The sequence below is a fragment of the Rhinolophus sinicus genome, linkage group LG13, assembly GCF_036562045.2.
Source record: "Rhinolophus sinicus isolate RSC01 linkage group LG13, ASM3656204v1, whole genome shotgun sequence".
Taxonomy (NCBI): domain Eukaryota; kingdom Metazoa; phylum Chordata; class Mammalia; order Chiroptera; family Rhinolophidae; genus Rhinolophus; species Rhinolophus sinicus.
Window position 1 is genome coordinate 38,299,784 of NC_133762.1, and position 14,410 is coordinate 38,314,193.

The following is a 14,410-nucleotide window of genomic DNA, read 5'->3' on the forward strand; positions in this document are numbered from 1 at the left end:
CTGGGGAGCAGCTCTGAATTATTAACTATCCAGCAGCCCAGCTATATTTCTTGACAGAGTTTATTCTGACACACACAATTTTGCTTCTGGTAATTTATGAAAAGTGTGTTCTCTTCTTCAGGAAATCACACCCCCTTCTCCTGAGCACCGCCTCTCCCTACCCCAGCTGGAATGTTTACTGGGTAAACTCAACAAACTTTTATCTTAAAGGGTGTCTGCTTGCTTGCCTGATGTTGGAGGATATTTCCCAGGGAGACACCGCAACCGTGTTTTCCAAAATGCCCAGCCTGGGGCTTTTTAGGAATTCAATAAAACCCTGTCAATTAGGATGAATTAATCATCGGAAGATTTTTGCTCACATCCCCCAGCAATGCCCCTTTTTCCTCAGCCTCACACTGTGATGGTTGGTGGGGAAATCACATATATGCTTCCTATCCACATGGTCACGGGTTTGAACCCCACTGGAATCTTGTTTCCTGGGATCCAGCTACTCTGTCTCCCTCTACATTGCCCACCCTGTCCCAGGCCTTGGCTGTCAAGGGCGTAGATAGAGTTAAATGAACCCGGATTTGGAGGCAGAAGCCCCAGGTTCTAGTTTTAGTCTTGGTGGTTTCACAGACTTAGCTGAGTGACCTTGGATAAGTCACTAAACCTCTCTGATCCAGTTTTTTTTTTTTTTTTTTATCCAGTTTTCTCATCCATAAAACAGGGAGTGATGGTCTGAATTCTAATGTAATGAGAAGGTTCCTGGCCATTAACAGTATTTTTAAACAACCACTCATCAAATATATAGAGAACTCCCTATGCTGGGTATGGGAGATCCAAGTCAGTGCCCACTTTCATGAGCTCAATCCAGGTGGGGAGTCAGACTAGCTAAACACACAAGTGAACTAAAGAAATGTTGGATGCTGCAAAGAGCTCTGGAGAAAATAAAGCTGGGGGTGGGAATGGGAAGTATTAAGGTATGGGCTGTTTTCAGTAGGAGGTCTAGGACAGAGTTGGTTTGTGGGGACAGTGCAAACCTGGTAGGGCAGTGCAGTGGTTTCTACTCTGTCACCCCCAGCAGGAAAGATTTTGCTTCCCTGCACCCAAGAGACAGACATTTGGCCGCATCTGGAGAGTTTTGGTTATCACAACTGGTGGTGGGGTGCTGCTGGCATCTAGTGGGCAGGCAGAGCCCAGGGCTACTGATGCTGACATCCTGTCAGCGCACAGGACAGCCCAGCAACAGAGCGTCACACAGCCCTAGATGTCACTAGTGTGAGGTGGGGAAGCCCTGCAAGGAGACCAGTGTGCTGTGGAGGAGCACAGAGAGATTGGGAGCTGGGTGGGGGCAGGAGATGAGGGCCAGAGGTAACAGGGTCAGGGGGCGAGATTTGAGGGATGGGAAAGTGGGGGCTAACTGATGTCCTAACTTCTCCTAGGAGAATGATCTGACGTGGGGTGAGGGAGGCAGTAGGGAGCCCAGTGAGCAGACTGCTTTGGTTGTCCAGGCTAGAGCGTAGTGGCCTTAGCCAGAAGGTAGCAGGGGAGACAGAGAGAAAGTTAGAGGTAAAATAGATGGCCATGAAGATGGAGTGGTTGTGAGGCTAAGAGCAAGCCAAGGATCCCCTAAATTTCTCAAGTGGAGCCAGGCAGGTCCCTTTCTGAGCAATGAGGAGTCCACTGGCCCAGGGGTCCGTCCATCTGTCCGTCCATCCATCCATCCATCCATCCATCCATCCATCCATCCATCCATCCATCTTTCTGTTCTGTGTTCCCCAGCACCTATCATGTTGATACCTGAGTGTTGAGACCCAGGGACCAGAAGGTCCAGGATTCCGCCAGCTGTCACTGGGTATCTGGAAGTCCAGTTTCTGTTAGAGGATCTTAGCAAGGCTGGAAGGAGCCAGAGAGGTCACAGAGACCAGATGCCATTGCTCCAAGGACACTGAGGCCCAGGAGAGGCTCAAGTCCCCATCCAAGTTTCCATGGCCAGGAAGGAAGAGGATCAGGCTTGGAACCAGAGGGCCCCCATGTCTCCTACTACAGCCCCTTTTGCAAGTTTCCTGGAAGCCCTGCCAATCCCCAAGGAGCCCCTGCAGCTGGGAGGGGAGCAGCCTTCTGGGGCCCACACCCCTCCTTGCAGACCTCCTTGTCCCATCCCCCACCTACCCAACAGCTGCAGGATGGGCCTGGTTGGGAAAAAGCTTCTGTGCCACCAAGAGGTCCCCTGGGATGCTGATTCATGGCTCACAGGAGCTGCCTATTAAATATGCGGAGCTGGGCTGTGGCCTGCGTGCCTGTCTCTTTAAAGAGGGTTTGGGCCTCCCTACCCAGCCAGAGTTCCCTGAGGAACAGGAACTGGGCAGGCCTGGTATCTCCCCTGGCAGAGAACTATTGACTCCAACCTGTTAAGGCAGCCTGGGGCGTGGCAGGGAGGACCCAGGGCTCAGAGGGGTCTTCCCTTTCTCAGGCTCACATACCCAGGAAGGGAGGGAGCTGGATCTCAGACCAGGCATCCAGACTCCAAAGCCTGGGTCTGTGGCACCTGAGCGAGGGTGACCAACTATCTAATTTGCCTGGGTCTGAGGGGGACAAATCAGTTAGTGACTTGCTTGTGAGAACTCCATCAAGGCCAAAGCCATCCCCATGCTGACAGCTCTGTTGGGTGCAAAATCCCTGCGTTCCAGGGACTGCCCCACTTGGGACATAGAGGTATGACCTTGGGCAGGGCCCCTAATCTCTGTGAACTTCATTTCCTTAGTGACATCATGAGGGCATAGCCACTGCCCTGCCCCCCTCAGACAGTGGGAGGATCCAGGCTGCCAGAGTGACTTTGATCCTTCACCTGCACAGGGGTTAGATGTCCCCAGGACCTGTGGGTTTGCCACCGTGGGGAAAGGGATCCAAGGACACCGAGCCTTGGCCTACACAGGCCCTGGCACATAAGAGGTGTTCAGTGAATACTGAATGAATGAATGCAACCAATGAATGAATGGAAAGTTAAACATGTGTCTGTGCCTCCTCTGTGCACACAGCTAGAGAAACAGGAGAACCACCAGATCCATCTCTGACATCAAAACAGTCATCCTCATGGAGAAGGAAGGCAGAAGAGGCATTGGTGCCTAGAATGGCTCCATTTTGAGCTTCTGGGTTACACTACTTACCAGCTGGGGAAACTTGGGAAGAGCTGTGCCTCAATATTCCCCATCTGAAAACAGCATCACAATGGCACCTTCCTCAGAGATCTTTGAAAAAAGTAAATAAGCTAATGCACAGAGAACTCAGCACCTGCACAACGTTAGTTATTCTTATTGCGATTGATACGTGAGGGAAGCAGATGGGAGGAGAGGAGAGAAGTTGCCAGGAGGAGAGGGCAGTGGCATGGGGACAGCCAGGAACCTGAAAGGGTGACCTTGGAGAAGACGCCTGGCCTCTGTCTCCCGGCCATTGCAGAGGGAGTTGGAAGCAGCAGCTCTCCGGCCCCTGGGGTCTGCTGGTCTGTGAGTTTGCACAGAGCCTTCAGAAGCTGGGCTCTCAGCCTTGGGGAAATGGAAAAGGGGGGGGGGAGGGAAGGGGAGAAGCCCTCCCTGTCACAAGCCCCTCTGCCCTGCCCACAGCTCGCTGGCAGGGGTTGAATCCAAGGACAAATCACGTGATTGGCCACTGTGCTGAGCAGCCTCCAGCCCTTCCACGGGACAATATTTTGCAGGTTATGAGTCCACAGCAGCATAAGGTTCACCAGCTCCCTGATGAGCCAGGGTGGGGCAACCATTTCCTGCCCCAGAACAACCTCTGCCCTGACCCTGTCCCACACAGAGCTCCTTCAGGTCTGCCAGGAGGCGTTCTTATACTGCACAGGCAGACGAGGACTGCAGCTCAGGGGCCAGTAGGCCACCTGCGTTGCCCAGTGAATGGATAGAGCTGAGAGGCCGGGACTCAGAGCAGTCTCCGCCTGCTGCCTCAGAGGCCTCATAGGACCCATGGCGGCAGGGACGGATGACAGGGCTTCTCCCCAGTGGAAGACACAGAGGCACTGGGGCATTATCAGAGCCCACCATCCATGCCAGCTGGCCCACTGCCCTCAGGCTCCGGTGCCCAAGGCTGCCAGTATCTTCCCTGCTCTAGGGTTTCCGGGAGCCCCGTGGCCAGGACCATTCATTGTGCAAAGGCCAAGGTGGCTCCAGCTGACTCTCCTCCAGGAGCTGAAGCCTGGGGACAAGGCCCACAGTGAAATGGCCAGGCGAGGGGCCTGCAGCCTGTCACTCCACCGGGCGGGCAAGGGTCCTGAGCCACTTCTGGGCACACTCGCTCAGCAGCATTTGCCATAATTATCCAGCCATCCCCTTCAAGTGTACGGCAACCATAGCAACAGACAGATGTTCTGTCCCAGTCACAGTCCACAGTGAGCCAGGAGCCAAGCACGAAATTTAACCCCTTCTAGCTCAGGCAGGCAAGGGCAAACCTGGACTATGGGCCCAGAGGCCCAGAGATCCTAGACCAGATGTCCAACCTCACTGGACCCTGTCAGGTGGGGCTATGTGACTTCTGAGGACTCATTCATCTTTGACACTCACTCTCCTGTTTGTCCCCTTCTATCCTTTCTACCTACTTCTTCCTTCTCCCCAGAGCTGAAAAATAGAGTGAGGGGTAGAGGTCCTATCTGAAAGGCTGGCTGAGCCCTGAGTGCTAGTTATGGTGCAGGCTGAAGACCACTGGACACAGAGTCAAGTAAGCTAAGCTAGGCTGCTGCCTTGGTTCTGCCTCTGGTTTGCTGTGTGACCTTGGGCAAGTGACTCATCCTCTCTGAACCTCAATTGCTGCTTATGTACAATAATAAGGTAGAGTCTCATGTCCGCTTCCCACAAATATTTATTGATTATCTACTGTGTACCAGACTCTATGGCATGCCCTGAAGAGACTCCAGGGAGCCAGCTCAATGGGGAGCTCACACCCCAATGTAGGAGTAGGGACACTGACAATAGACCAGTGAACAACACATAGGATGTCGTTTTTGTTAAGTGTCATGAGAGCCCTAAAAATGTCCTCTGATGGGGAGTGAGAGATGGCGGTGGGGGTGGGGGGCTGACCTGCTTTAGACAGGTGGTCAGGGAAAGCCTCTGAGGAAGGTGACATTTGAGCTAAGGCTTGCGGCTGAGCAGGAACCAGCCATGCAGCACTAGGGGAGGAGGGTCCCTGGCAGTGGGACCAGCAAGGGGGAAAGCCCTGTGGAGGGAACGAATGAGCATGGCCCGCCTTGTCCGGGAGCAGCAAGGAAGCTAGCAGGGCTTGACCACAGGGGCCAAGGGAGGGGGAAAGCTGGAGTTTCAACCACAGATGGTCCCACAGTGCCTCATGGGCCCACCTGTCTCAGGAAGGTTCTAAGCAGGAGCCACCTGGTCCGACTTTTGCATAGTCTCTAAGCCCTTGGCTGTGATTGGGCCTCCCTGAGTAGCGATGGATCAATTCAAGGGGGCAGGAGATAATGGCTCCAGCTGCTCCCCAGTCAGCCCCTTGGCCCCTTACTCACTCACTCACTGACTGGGCTTTGCCCTGGAGGCCACTGGAGTGAGCCAATACCTGGAGGCTCCTGACCCAGCGGGGCCCCGCCTGGGTTAGCTATTAATGATCAGAGCATGGGTGAGCCCCAGAAAGTGGCAGGGAGGGCCCCACCTAGGGAGGGAAGCCCTGAGTCTGTCTCCGGGCTCACATCCCAGCAGGCCTGAGTCCAGTCCCACCTCTGTCACTTCCTTGTTCTGTGGCCTTCGACACGTTACTTAACTTCCCTGAGCCTCAGTTGACCCTCCTGGAAAAGGGCTTAGGCACACTTCTCCCTCGCCCTACCCCTCCTTGCCTCTGGTTCAGTCAACTCTGCCTCACGCACTGTTTTGTAGCACCCCAAGTCAGCCCTGTCTCAGGGCTTTTGTAATTCACCGCTTCCTCCACCTGGAACATTCTTCTTCAGACTCAGTCTTCATTTGCTTGAGTCTGTGCTCAGTGCCACCTCCTCAGAGAGGTCTCCTGGACCACACCAGTCAAAATAGAGCCACCCCCTCACACTGTATCTCTTCACCATGCTTTTTGTATTCCAAGTACAGCGAGATTGCATCCCTTTAGTCAACACACGTTTCCTCAGTGCCTGGCACTCTCCTAGGTGCTGGGGAGAGAGCAGGGATTAAAATAGACACCCTTTGCCTGTCCTTCCCAAAGGGTACATTCTAGTGGGTGAGACAGATGAAGACAAAGTAATGAGGGAGAAGGGTGGGGCATTTGGTGGGGGGTGGGCCTCACGGAGAAGTGACATTGAGGCAAGGAGCTGAAGAAGCAGAGAGGCAGAGTTTAGGGATCTGTGGGAAAACAAGACAGAGGCACTGGAATATGCCTTCTTTGGGCAAGGACGAGGAGTTGTCTTCATTATTGCTCCATTCATGGCATCCAACACATAGTAGGTGCTTAATAAAGTCTGGCATTGTTGTCACAGTGGGTGGTTGGAGGAACTATGGACCACCACAGAACCTCTCGCGTGGGGCCTGCACACTGAGGCCCTCAGGAAGCACCGCCACCATTGCGGGCGTCTATGGCTAGGGTACGAGGGAGCTGGCTGAAGAGCCCTCCACAGGAGGAGCCTCCAGTGGGCACAGGGAGGCAGTGAGGGCTGGCAAGGGAGGAAGAGGAAGGGGTGGTGCCTGGGGCTGGTCTTCAGGGGTCTGCCATGCCATGTAGGGAATCAGGACATTATACTGGGGGCCACAAACAGCTGTTGAAGAGTTTGGGGGAGTGGATGACATAATTAGATGCAGGCTTTTAAAGACACTTCTGGTGTCCACTGAGGAGAGTAGAATGGCTCTGAGTGGGACCAGGGGACAGATGATGGGAGGCAAGGAGACAGTGAGAAGCCAGAAAAGGCCTGGGAGTGCAAGAAGGCCTCCAGTAGGCCTAGGATAGAATCGGGCTGCATTTATTATAAGCAGAGCTCAGGCGCCTACATCCAGCCTCCAGACAGTACTCTTCCCACTCACTCATCCACCAAGTGCATCTAAGCCACTGACGGCAGGCCAGGCCCTGTTCTACGCCCAGGGGAGGCAGCAGGACCATATGAACCCAGGACAGAAATCCCCGCCCTCCAGGGAGGGACCAACTATAAACATGGTAAGTAAGTAAAATATATGTTATGTGCTAAAGGGAAAGAAGTAAAACGGGGAAGGAGACAGGAAGTGTCAGGTGGTAGGTTGAAATTGTGGATAAGGCACCAGGGAAAGCCTCCTCAGAAGGAGATTTCTGCATGTGTGTGTGCTGCTAGGGGAAGGACATTCCAGGAAGCAAACACCCTGAGGCAGGAGTTGGAGTGCAGTGAACCTGGGGAGGGGAGGGAGGAAGGAGGGGAGCATGCAGGGCTTTGAAGGTCTTTATAAGGCCTGGGGCTTCTCTGAGTGACTGGGGGCCACTGCAGGGTAGTGAGCACACGAGGCTATGTCTGACTCTTCTTGGAATAGGGTCCCTCTGGCTGCCGTGTGGAGAATAGACTGCAGGCAGCAGGGACAGAAGCCCGGGGAACAGGGAGGCAACTGGGATAAAGCTCCAGGGGAGAGATGATGGAGTTTGGTCCAGGGGGAGGCTGAGGAGAGGGTGAGGTATGCTGGAAACTGAGATGGATTTAGAAGTTAGAGTCGGCAGGATTTGCTGATGCTTCCCACGTGGGATAGAAGAGAGAGAGACAGAGACAGACAGAATCACAGAGAGGGAGGAGTTCAGGATGGCAGAGTGTTGGGCTGTGGGAAGAATGGAGTGCCATTCACTGGGATGAGGAAGGTTGAGGGTGGAACAGGTCATTGTGCAAATATCAGGAGATCAGACCAGAATAAAGTAAACTGGAGAGGCTGCGAGGGCTGTGGAGGAGGATGGTGGACACAAGGCTTTGGAGCTCAGAGGAGATATCAGTGTGGGGGTTGCCTGCAGAGAAACCATCTTTAAACTCAGCCAGGGAGGAGGGTAGATAGAAATGGGATCAGGGACTGAGCCGTGGAGCCCCCAACCCTGAGAGGGAGGGGGCAAGATGGCGAAAGAAGCAGAAAAGGGGCTGAGAAGGGGCAGCCAGAGAAGGAGGAGGAAAATCAGAAAGTTCTGCCAACCAGCGAGGGAGGCGATGAAGGAACAGGGAGAAGTCACATTGTCGAATCCTACTGACGAGGGCTAAGAGATGGCTTTGGGTTTAGAAATATGGACATCCTTGGTTTCCAGGGAGGGGGAGTGAAACTGGGGTTCAGGGAGGAGTGTGGACACGAGGGTAAACACACCTTCAAGGAGCTCCTGTGCAGGACGGGAGAGAAACTGGACAGCGGGGGTGGGGGGTGGGTGTGGGCTCAGAGAAGCGTTCTTTTAAGAGGAGAGAAAAATCCGCAGTTTGTATGTTGTTAGGGTTGATTGGGGAGACAGGAAAACCCTGATGGGCTCTAAAAGTTGGGGAGAGTTTCTAGAGCAATATTTTAGGGAAGATAGAGGGGAGGAGGTCACTGAATCACCCTCACAACGCTAGGAGGTGAGTGATGTTATTATTATTATTTTTTTGAGTGATGTTGTTATTTCCACGTTATAGATGTGGAAACTGCAGCCCAGAGAGGTTGGTTCTCCTGCCCCAGGTAACACAGCTGGGCACTGATAGTGAATCATCGCAACTGTGCTGTATCCTACACGGACCTGGGCTGTTATCGTGTTTGACAGGTAAAGCCCAGGGAGGTTCAGTTACTAGTCTCAGTTCACAGAGCAGGTTAGTAGCCAGGAGAGGAGGATGATTTGACAGGATGTTGGGACCAAGAGCCTGTGTGTGTGTGCATGTGTGTGTGTGTGTGTGTGTGTGTATGTGAGTGAGTGTGTGTGTCAGAAATAACTCCTATTCTCAGCGCAGTGGCCGGAGGGCTTCAGGTGCCACTGCCTGGGCTGGAAACTGGGAGAGGAGCAGGTTTTTAGAAGATGTTGAGCTCAGCCTGGGATGTGCATGAGTTTTTGTATATGTACAAATGGGACTAGTCACAGAGTTGACCTCACCAAGTTATTGTGACTCAAATGAGTCAACGTAGGTAAAGCCCTCAGAGCAGGGCCCAGTATGCACTAAATACCATGCAGTCTTTTCTCTGTTCTCATTACTCTTTTCTCAGCCTAGTTGGATGCACAGTGGGACTTCCAAATGCGCACCAGCAGTGGGTTCATGGCTGAACCAGGCAGGACAAGAGGGCTGATGGACATGGACCCTTCGCGTCTGTCCTGGAGGAGCCTTAGCTCTGAGTCTAGTCCCTGGGTTTGAAGGCCCAGCCTTCAAGGGACCCGAGAGGCCCTTAAGAAGCTCCAAGGGTGACACCTCTCTGGAGGATGGGAAAGGTCCTGGGATAGATGCTTCTCTTCTAGAAGCCTGAGGGCTTCATCTATAGGATGGGTGTCCTAATTCTCACTTTTTGGAGACCTGATGACTGTAAGATGTGCTGAGTGAGCCCTGGGACTGACAGTCAAGAGCGCTGGGCACCCTACCTGCTCTGCCCAAATTTGCTGTGTGAACTTGAACAAATAACCTAACCTCTCTGGGCTTTGTTTGTAAAACCAGGATGATGTAAAGGCCCCTGCAGACTGATAACTTTATCATTATTTAAAATTTTCTGATTTTATGAGGTGACAAGCCCCCAGCTATACCTGAGAAGTTTTAAAGTTTTGGAGGTCTGCTTGTCATCAGGGCAGGATAGGAGCTGGAGCAAGTAGAATGAAGACCCACCTGGGTCTGAAGGGTCCCATCTTGGGGCATCCCTGCACCAGCTACACTCTGGGGTGTCTGGGATGCATCTTGGGTAGCCTGTGTTTCATTGATCCAGAACAGAGAAGCGGTGGGTCCCATTTTCTAAGTGTCCTCATTTTACAGATGCATAAACTGAGGCTCAGAGGAAATGTAACTTATCTACCTTCAGAACCCTCCTCTTGTCACAACTCTAGGCCACCGTGAGGAGCTGGCTCTCAGGGTGCAGACCTCAGACCCTCCAGTGCATACATCAGCCTCTGCCCTTGGTTCCTTTATTCAGCTCCAATGTGTGCAATTTCCCACCTGTCAGGCCCTGTCCTGCATACTGGGGACGCTGAGTACTCAAATGGGGTCCTGGCCTCCTCTAGCGGAAAAGACACGGGTGAACAGAAACAAAAAATTGAGAAGGGCTGAGACACCAGGAAGGAGAGATTCATTCTGACTTAAGGATCAATCAGGGGAGGCTTCCTAGAGAAGGAGGAACCCAAGATGGATCTGGAACATGAACAGTAACTGTTACTGTCTTTTGAGCAATAGCCTTGGGCTTCAAGGTGTGGTCTTATCACACTTTCCCAGTTCCCAGTGAGGTAGGTACAACCCTTAGTCCTATTTTACAGATGAGAAGACTGAGGGTCAGAGAAATGGAGTGACATGTCCAAGGTCACATGGTTTGTGAGAGAGGCCCAAGCCTATTCCCAAGACTCACTCTCCCCAGGCTGAGGAGGCAGGGGAAGACACCCCCACCCCGAGAACCTCAGCCCAGGAGGCCCAGGTCTTCTTCTGCCAAGTGTCCCCAGCACCCAGTTTCACTTCCCAAAACATAGGCCTATTTTGGATCCTGCTGACTTCCTTTCTCACCCATGGCCGTTCAGGCTCTGAGGACTGGGCAACTGTAGAATGGACCTGGTGCCCCTGGGCCTTTCCCAATGCTCCTCTTACATCACCACCCTGGAGCGTTCTCTCTGCCCAGCCTGCCCTGGCCCCTTGGGGAGGGCACTGACAATAGGCAGGCTGGCAGAAGCTGCTCCCCGCCCCAAGCCAGCTCCGAGGTCCTGCTCCCAGCCCATGCTCAGCCTGAACTGGTCAGGATGACAGGCATGAGCCAGGGTCCAAGTCCATAGCCTTGTGACCTCAAGCAAGTCATTTCCCTCCTTGAGCCTCAGTGCCCTTCTCTGTGACAGGAGACTAAGGCAGCCGCCCACCCAGAGGTGTTAGAACCACACAAGAATAAATGAGTTTAACAGCTTTGCACCAGAAACTTTTCTGGGCGCTGGCGATTCAAAGATCCTTGCCCTTAGGAAGCTGAAATCCTAATGTGGGGTGCGGGTTGGGGGTGGCGAGGGAGCTGAGAATAAACAATATGAATAGGTCAATTAAATAGTATATTAGATGCAAATTATAGAGAAAAATGAAGGTGAGAAAGGGATGCATGCTTGATGGGAGGAAGGGTTTGCCATTTTAAATAGGGGAGTCACAGAAAACTTCCTGAGAAGGTGACATCTGATGACTTGAAAGAGGTGATGGAGCCAGCCCTGCAGACATCTGGGGAAGCGCATTCCAGGCAGAGGGAACAGCAGGTGCAAATGCCTTGAGGTAAGGAGGAGAGTGTGTGGCCACAGTGGAGTGAGGGTGAGAGACCAGGGCCAGAGGGCCAGAGCACGAGGGCTTCCATGGCTGAGGTCAGGACTTTACTCTGAGGGAGGTGGGGAGCCAGGAGAGGTTTCAAAGCAGGGGAGGGTCAGGATCTGACATGTTTCAGTGGTTTCCCTCTGGCTGCCTGAAGGTATACTGTGGGGGGCCGGGTTGGGGGAAGGGAAAGTCTGGTGCAACCATCCTGCTGGTGACCAGGGGCAGAAGCAGGGTGTTGAGAAGGGGTCAGATTCTGGTTATATTGTGAATGTGGAGCCAAAGGGATTTGCTGAAGGATCAGGTGTAGTGGGTGAGAGAAGGGGGGCAAGGATGACTTCCAGGTTTTTGGCCTGAAATAGGAAGAATAGAGTTTGTGTTTACTGAGATGGGAAGGCAGTGGGAGGGGCAGACTTGGGGGTAGAAAGCAGGAGCTCAGGCTTGGCTACCTTCTGCTGAGGTGCCCTCAGCACTCTGCGTGGTGAGGTTGAGTCAGCAGGAGGGGAAGCAGGCCTGGAGGTCAGGGCGAGGAGCAGGCTGGGCACAGTGTCAACACCCTCTCCCGGGTCCCCCTAGTTCCATCCCACCCTCCTGTAGGCCAGTCAGTCCCTGGCTGCCAGATGGGTCTCTTAAGAACCAAAGCCAGGTGGCAGATAGACCTTTCCAGTCCAGCGATTTCCCAGTGCTCTGGCTTAGCGTCCGAACTCCTTGCCTGGCCAGGCCCCAGCCCATCTCTCCAGCCTCTTCTCCCTTCAGCCTGCTGGCCTTCGTTCATACTTGGTGCCAGCCTCAGTGCCTTTGTACTTGCTCGGCTAGGTTCCGGTTTGTCCCTAACCTGCTTGGTGGCCCTGGACGTGGTTCATCCTTTTTTTGGGCTCCAGTTTCTTCACCTGTAAAAGAAGGATCTTGGACTCCTTGAACCCTACAAATGGGCCCTACGTTTTCACATTGGGGGTCTTTGGGAGCTGTGGAGAAGCTGCCCTTCTTTGTTCTGTTTATGCCTGGTGAGACCTTGGGCAAGATGGTTTATGTTCCCCACCCCCTTTGGTCTTACCTGCCTTCTGAGGTCTGTTGCAGGTGCTAACTGCTGGAGGCGGGGAAGCATGGTCCAAGGACTTATGTTCCTGGAGGAGAGTAAAGATTCAGACAGACTTGTGTGGCCTAGGGCAAGTTCCTTCCCTGCTCTGAGCCTCAGTTTCCTTACCTGTAGAACAGAGCTTGTGATTGTTAAGAGGTCTAGCAACCATAGAGCAGGGTGCCTGGCACTCACTTACTGCCAGCCCAGGGCCTGGACTGGGTACCCCAACTGAGGGGATGAAAGACTCAGCCCTGCCTTCATAGAGCTTTCCCAGCAGGCACTAGGCAAATGGCGTGATACCCAGCAGGACACACCCAGGATCCCACCACAGAGGAGATCTGGTGCACCTCCCACCAGCACCCACTGCCCAGTTCTCCTCAGCCTGCAAGGCCCATCCAGTACCTCCTCCAGGAGTCTATTCCCCAGGCCCACAGATCTCTCTTCATCCTTTGGCCCCAGGTCCTTCAAAGGGAAGCCATCATCAGAGCAGGCTCTGGGCAGGAGCCTCGCCTTCTGTAGGTCACAAGCTGTGGGACTTGGACAAGTCATTTGGCTAGGCCTTGGTTTTCACATCTGTAAAATGGGATAGTTAGGGTCTGCTTCCTAGGGTGGTTATGAGGATTCAGTGAGTTATAAAATACCGGAGACTAAAAAAAAAAAAAAAAATGCTCAGTAAGATTATTGAAGCCTTTCTCATACATTTTCTCCATTGAACCGGAGGGCGAGAAGCAGGAGCTGATACTTAGCCACAGTCCCTTGGTATGTAGAGAAAAATGAATCACTTCCTCCTGCTCTGGCCAGGTCAGCTCTACAGTTCACATGTACTAAAAATTGTCCCAGACTACTCCTGTTCTCAGTGCTTTGTTCTATTTATGCATTAACCCAGATTTCCTCTGTCTTACAGATGAGGAAACTGAGGAACAGAGAGGTAAAGTGATCCAGCCAAGGTCACACAGCTGTGAGTGACAGAGCTGGGTTCAAACCCAGGCAGCCTGGTGCAGTGCTAATACCCAGACCCTTACGGTGCTTCTTGCCAGTATCAGTCACTCCCAGCGGTCACCCTGTGGTGTTATTCATCATCTAAAGCCACAAGGTCATCCCAGGGTCAAACCCAAGGATCCTCTCCCTCAGCCCAGCAGAAGAAGGGTTAGGAGTTCAAGAACCACCTTGCTGCTGACCAGTCCAGAAAATATTGGGCCAATTCCTTCCCCCTCCATGCCTCAATTTCCACCTTTGTCAAATAGAGAATAGAAAACCCTTCCAGCTTTGTGAACCCTGGAGTCCTGTCACAGCCCAGTCATATATTTGTTGTGTGACCTTCCTCCAACCAGCATGCCTCTTGGGGCTGCTTCCCTCATCTGCAACATGGAGCCGATGGTAACCGCCTTTCTTGAGCTCTCAGGATGGCTGGGAGAGCCCTACAAGAGCCTGGTTGTGGGTGTGAGCTGCAAACAGCCTGCACCGTCACGGGCTCCAACACAGCCCCAGCCCATCTTTTGAAGACAGGGCCTGTCAGCAGCTCAGCTCCTGACAGAGAATGGGGAGGTCATCCATTCATTCATTCAATAGCTATTTGTTGAGCATCTACTCTGTGCCAGCCCCTGTGCTGGGCATTGGGAACACAGCTGGGACCAAGATAGATCCATCCCTGTCTTTATAGAATTCACAGTCTGGGGGAGGACAGATATCAATAAGGAAACCACATAAATGTGAAATGCACAGGTGGTTAGGTATTACAAAGAAGGGGTACGGGGGAGTACCCCAGGAGAGTACCCTCCATGAGAGTGAATCATGGAAGGGGATGATCATGGGGAAGGGTTTTAAGGAAGTGATGACTGAGCTGAGACCTATTGGATGAGTTAGAGTTAATTAGGTGAACTTGTGGCGAGAGGGGAGGGTTTGAGCTAAGGCTCTGGGGTGGGAGGAAGTGACATGTCCAGGGTCAC

The 14,410-nt window shown here is 53.0% G+C and overlaps 1 long non-coding RNA gene across 1 annotated transcript; it reads right to left on the bottom strand.

The window, feature by feature from the left end:
- Positions 1 to 11,068: 11,068 nt before the first annotated feature.
- On the bottom strand, positions 11,069 to 13,030 carry LOC141568221 (uncharacterized). Its single transcript, XR_012491275.1, has 3 exons — positions 12,867 to 13,030; positions 12,441 to 12,510; positions 11,069 to 12,276 (listed from the first exon to the last, which is right to left on the bottom strand). It is a non-coding gene; the product is annotated as an uncharacterized LOC141568221 (long non-coding RNA).
- Between the last annotated feature and the right edge of the window lie 1,380 nt (positions 13,031 to 14,410).